Source organism: Varanus komodoensis, unplaced genomic scaffold, assembly GCF_004798865.1.
Source record: "Varanus komodoensis strain SLA01 unplaced genomic scaffold, ASM479886v1 scaffold4, whole genome shotgun sequence".
NCBI classification, from domain to species: domain Eukaryota; kingdom Metazoa; phylum Chordata; class Lepidosauria; order Squamata; family Varanidae; genus Varanus; species Varanus komodoensis.
In genome coordinates this window covers 51,823,586-51,829,295 of record NW_025335941.1, presented here as the reverse complement: position 1 = coordinate 51,829,295, position 5,710 = coordinate 51,823,586, and positions in this window count along the sequence as shown.

Sequence of the window (5,710 nt, the reverse complement as noted above, 5' to 3'; positions counted from 1 at the left end):
ACATTCCCGAAGGCCAGGAGCAGCGGGGCAGGGCAGCTCTTGCTGTTTCATTCTTTCATGGGCAGCATTGTGGGAAGCTATGCCAGCAGGAAAATTTGGAAATCAGCCTGCCTAAATGGACACATTGAACAAATCACCCCCCCCTGTGGCGCAGGACTTGTTGAGGGGCTGACATGTCTGCTCTGTTAGCATTTCTTTATAAAACCTGCAGCTTGCTTCACACAGAGTAATGCCAGATCTCAGAGTCAGTGCATGGGAGAGCAACCCCGCTGGCTCTGAGCTTGTCTCCAGCCGAGGTCTCTACCCTGACATCTTCTCCCCTGAATCTTTATCAGTATTGCTTCCTTGGCTATTGCACTGTTAAAGAAATGATCATGGCACAGGCCAGAGGGAACAGCAGTCCTAGCAGTAGGAAGGCGACTGTGAAAATAGGGACACTGAAGAGTCACACGCTGCAGAGATGACCAGTCTCCTTAAGCAGTTTCTCACTTCTCCATAGCTTGGATATATGTGTCTTCCTGCTATATGGTAAGAAGAATGTTAATGTGAATTTTTATCTGTTCCACTAAATAAATAACTCCACTTTTGTTCTTCTTCCAAGGAACCCCAGGTTGCTTACACAGTCCTTTTCTCCATCAGGTAGGTTAGGCTGAGAGTTGGTGTCTGGTCCAAAGTCACCCAGTGTCCCACTCAGAATGGCTTAGACTGGGTTAGCATTGAAGCAATGGTGAGGGGTGCAAACCCAAAGGCAAGTTAATTAACCAGGCAAGTAGGCAGTTTCCAGACATGAGATCTGAGGCACAGCAATGATTTTTCAAAATCATGAGATCAGTCAGTGAAGACTAGGGAAGTGGGAATCAACAAACCTCAGTGAACAACTCTGTTTCCCAGAATTCCATTTTGCAGCTTGCTCGCACACCACACACACACGCACACACATGTGTGCTGTATACCCAGTTGATTTCTTTGTGATGTACATATGCACTCATGACTTGGATTGTGGCCATTATGTGATCCACCCATGTGTGACCAGAAATAGTAATTCCTAGGCACTTCTTATTACATTCCTTACAAATTGTTTCAAAACCGATAATGGAAAGTAAATTCCACAGCAATCAATGTGATTTATTTTCATGCCGTGCACCCAGGATCAGGGAGCTGGTATTAAGATGAATGGATAGACTTGAAGGAGAGCATAAAATGAGCATTGGCATGAGTCCCTGGACATCTGCTGCGTTAGCATGGGTCATGCAAATGAACTTCATTGATTGTCACACACCAATTGTTGGGAGTTTTACAGGAACCCAACATTTTCCACTAAAACCTATATGGTTTATTTACTGCCACACTTTGCAGAAAATACAATGTCTGAAATAATGAGATTTTCTAGTACTTATTGTAAGAATCTCTCTCTCTCTCTCCCAGTCTTTCTCTCTCCTTTTAGAAAAATGAACCTAGCAATATATTACATGATATAATATTATGTACTGTTGTTTAAAGAGTTTTAGAATTAAAATGTGACTGTACCAGCAGTTTTTCCCAGATATACCAGGCTCATCCTGTGTGGTGTCTTTGATTAGTGTCCTACTTCCAGATTCATTGGAGGAAAGTCAGTGCCTCATTAAAAAGGCTCTGATGTTCTCAAAATATTCCTTATAATTTCTGGACAGACCCTATAAGCAGTGTTGTTCTCTGCAAACTTGTTTGTTGGAAATAGCTACCAAAGCATATGGCCCTGCGCAAGTTTAGACAGTAAAATGGTCTACGGCTCCATGCATGCCAAGTCAGGTATGTCGCCTGGGGAATTCTGGGAGCTGTAGGTTTTGGTTCTCTATAAACTTGTTTGGGATTGTTCCCTCAGGGAGCAATGCCAGGGTTCCTAGACAGCATCTCAGAGCCCATAGGATACGTTGGATCCCCACTTCTAAGGTTGGAGACAGTGCTCCAACTTCAGAAGGGGGAGATCTGCAATCTATCTTCTCCTCCATTCCCCTCAAGCTGATGCAGAAAGAACACTGCTGGCTGAGGTCAGGAGGCCAACCCTGGACAGTGGGGCAAAAATGCTTCAGTGGGTAGACAGAAGAAGGCACCAGGAAGCCTGGAATATCAGCTATCCTGAAGCCTCTGCAATCTCCTTCCCATCCCTCCTCAGATGCTTTTGATAAATGTGCCAAAAAAACCTTTCTCATGGAAAATCCAGGCATGAGAATAGGAAGGTGAAGATAAACTCTACTTCTCCCCTGAGTCTGTTCAGGCCTCCAAGTTTGGGGGTTTATGATCATCCATGTGGCACTGTGGCCTGAGACACTTAATTGTGAATAGATCTGATGGAATTCTGACCTATAGGTGGATCCACTGGAAGCTAAGTAACAGCACAGCAGTTACTTGGTAGATCTGGAAACAGTCTGGCATCGTGGGCATCTTCAAACATCTCCTACACTACTCTTTCCATTAGATGAGAAGTAAATGTATTGTTCCAGGGAAGGTTCAACTTCACAGCTTCAGTGTTGCATCATCCTCTGCTACCTAATGTAATACCACACATTGGCATATTGTGCCACCAGAACTCCTGCCTCACATCTTCCTACAGTATGAAAATTAATCCCATTTTCATTGACTTTTCATCCTCTGCTAATCCACATCTCTTTTCCCAAGGTCATACTCAGCTCAGTAGGATGCCTTTAGCACCAGAGGGCACTTCAGCCTTGCAAGACAATAGTCTCTTCACAACTTGAGGCCTTGTAGCAAGCATCACAGCTCAGGTTGACAGTCAACTCAGAGTTTGCTTTTCAGAGCAATCAGCTGAGGCTTCCATGAAAACAGGATGGCAACCTGCTTGTCTCCTACTGTCAGTGGAAGATCATCATCTGATGGTAGGAAACTTAAAGCACTCAGGAGAGGTGGGAAGAAATGACTGTCTCAATGACATGCCTCCAGCCACTGTCTGAATCTCATGTATCCACATGCCATGGCGTAGCAACCCAGGGTAGCTACATGTCCTCTTTCACAGAGAATTGTCCTCTGTTTTGAAGATGGGCTGCCCAGTCCATATCCAGCTGAAAGATAAAGAACCATCGAAAGGAAGAGCCGAGCCTTGGAGTTGCCCAGCAACAGCACCTGAACAGCAAACTAAGCAAGACACAGATTACCAGTGCACAAGTCTTTCACATTTTAATTGAAATGTATTACATTCTATTTAAATTATAATTATTTCTAAAACTGGAAATTAGGAAAGGCAATTTTATGTAAATCATTGTGTTATTTTGCCCTTTATATTTTTGCTGGGTTTTTTGTAATGTGTTTTCTTTCTTCTGGCAATTTTCCACCTATTAACCCCAAAGCTTCTTCTTCAGAGCCCTGTCCAACTGGTGCATAGGCTGACAATGATCTCAATGGAAAGCCTGATTCAGAGAACTAAAATATTTCTCCTCATCCCCAGGCAATTCTCCTTCACAAATTCCCTTTTCCTGCCATCCTCATCACTCTCCCTCTTCAGAATTATTCAGGCACATGAGGTCTAGGTGAAGGAGCTTGGGGGAAGCTACTTTGGATATGCATTGGCTCTCAAAGGTAGAAAGCTCCCAACCAGTGCATAAAGAACATAAATATGACATGAGGAGGAGAGGAAAGCCAAAGAGCATGAATGAATCTAAGAAGAAGCAATTGGTGATGAAAGAGCTTTAGAGCTGGTTGGCTCATCCATTGGTGGAATGAAATACTCCAGATGCAGGGTAGGCTGTCAGGTGCAAGCTTGCCTGCAGGAAAAGAAACTGACTGCCAGGTCTTACACTTCAAAAGAGAGGAGCTTTGGCCAACGTGTTCCACTATGGGCCTCTGCAGTCATGAGAAGGTTCAAGCCTTAAGTGGAAAGCAAGGATGAATATGATAGCTCCACTCCATTTCTCACATTACTGTTCCAATCCCCACCACCCTTAACTTTTTGGCAAGGTGAATATCTACAAAGACTTCATTACTCACAGAGACTCCCATGTGACAGTGGATCCTGGAGTACTAGAACCTGGGCTTATATCCCATGAAGCTGAATGATGGAAGATTGTGGATAGAGAGAAGTTATCTCTCCCTCTGTTGTGATAGTAAATCTTGGTTTGAGCCATTAACTGATTTGCAGTTTTACAGAACAGAGAGAAAGAAGCATGGCTTAACATGTAGTTAATCTATAGATTTCACTGCCACAAGATGGCACTTATTTAGAAGGGTCAACAATGGGATTGGAAAAATTTATAAAGGACAAGTCCTTTGACATCTCTCAGCCATGATGGTGGGCTATTCATGTACATAGGAATAATGCTGACAACCCAGTGCTGAAGGAGGGTAAGAGCACCATGGAAGCTGTGGACTTCTTAACGCATGTGGTTTTTGAGTCAGGGTATAGGCTAGACGGCCTTTGTTTGGATCCAGCAGGGCTTTTTATATGTTCTTAATGCCACTAATGTTGGGTCCATCCTCATCTTCTTCTGTACTGAGGACTGAGACCCCTCTGAACCTCAGTTAATCAAGTCAGAAACAGAGTGGATATTGCACAATGGTAGCATTTAGGAACTGGAGAAAGCATCGTTGAAAGTTACACTTCTGAAGAATGCCAGTTATTAACAGAACCTGAACCAGCTGAAACTAGACTATATTTTTATTCTCCAGAAAAGTGGAGCAGAGTTGATTTCCCTTTCTTAATAGGTAGCATGAAGTCTTTGGGCTAAGCGGAGTTAAATGGTCAAAGAATGGATTGGATTCAATTTCATTATATATGAAATGAAGAGTGTGCTTAAAAGATAAGGAAAATGCGTACACTAGAATTTTCTATGTGCAGAGACAGAGGAAAAACAAACAAGCAAAAAACCAACCTGAAAGGGGCTTCAAAGTTGCTGTTAGCGTATATGATTGCATGTGAAGTGAGTGGGAGGGAAGAAGCTGATTATCTTAATGCCTTCTTGGGCTGAGAAGTCAGAGTGCTATTTTTAATTCCCAGCAAAGGATTTCTAGCTTTTATTAATGTAGAAATGGGAGGACAAAAGCAAGAGCTGAATGCATGGCTTCTATAAGAAGGCAACTATCTATATGTAAGGAACTTGCCAAGATTTCTTCACATCAAGCACAACCAAGGACATAGAACCCTGGACAGAGTTTTTAATCTAGGATGTAAGGTGCTTTATAAATACTAGCATTAGTATTCAAGATTTATTAGTAGTCATAATGCTGTTATAAATACTATTATTAGGGATATGATGGTGAATGAGTTGAAATGGCTTCAAAAATTTGGAGCCCCAGACACATTGAAGAAAGGGAACTGATTTAGCCTAGTGTCGGATCTTGGCCACTGAATTCAGACTCCATTCACATGTTAATAACTCAAAACAGTTTTCAACAGGAATCTATCCAGTTCCCAGGCAGAGGCCGTCACCAGGCCTGCCACAGCTTTGTTCTAATTCAAGGGGAGAGAGCAGGGGTGTGCACACTGGCAAAACCTAAGCTCACCAAAGTTCTCTAAGTTAATTCTGTCAAGTTCATTTCAGATTGAGAATGTTGATTTTCCTTTTTCCCCACAAAATGTTTTTGTACATGTATGCTTCAATTCTGCACATTTTTGGAATGGAAGCATTTTCCTTCCATTGACTAATGTGTATTGGTGTGCATTAGTATGCATTGTGAATGATGACTGGATGTTGAATAGCTCAGTGATTCAAAAGTGCAAAAT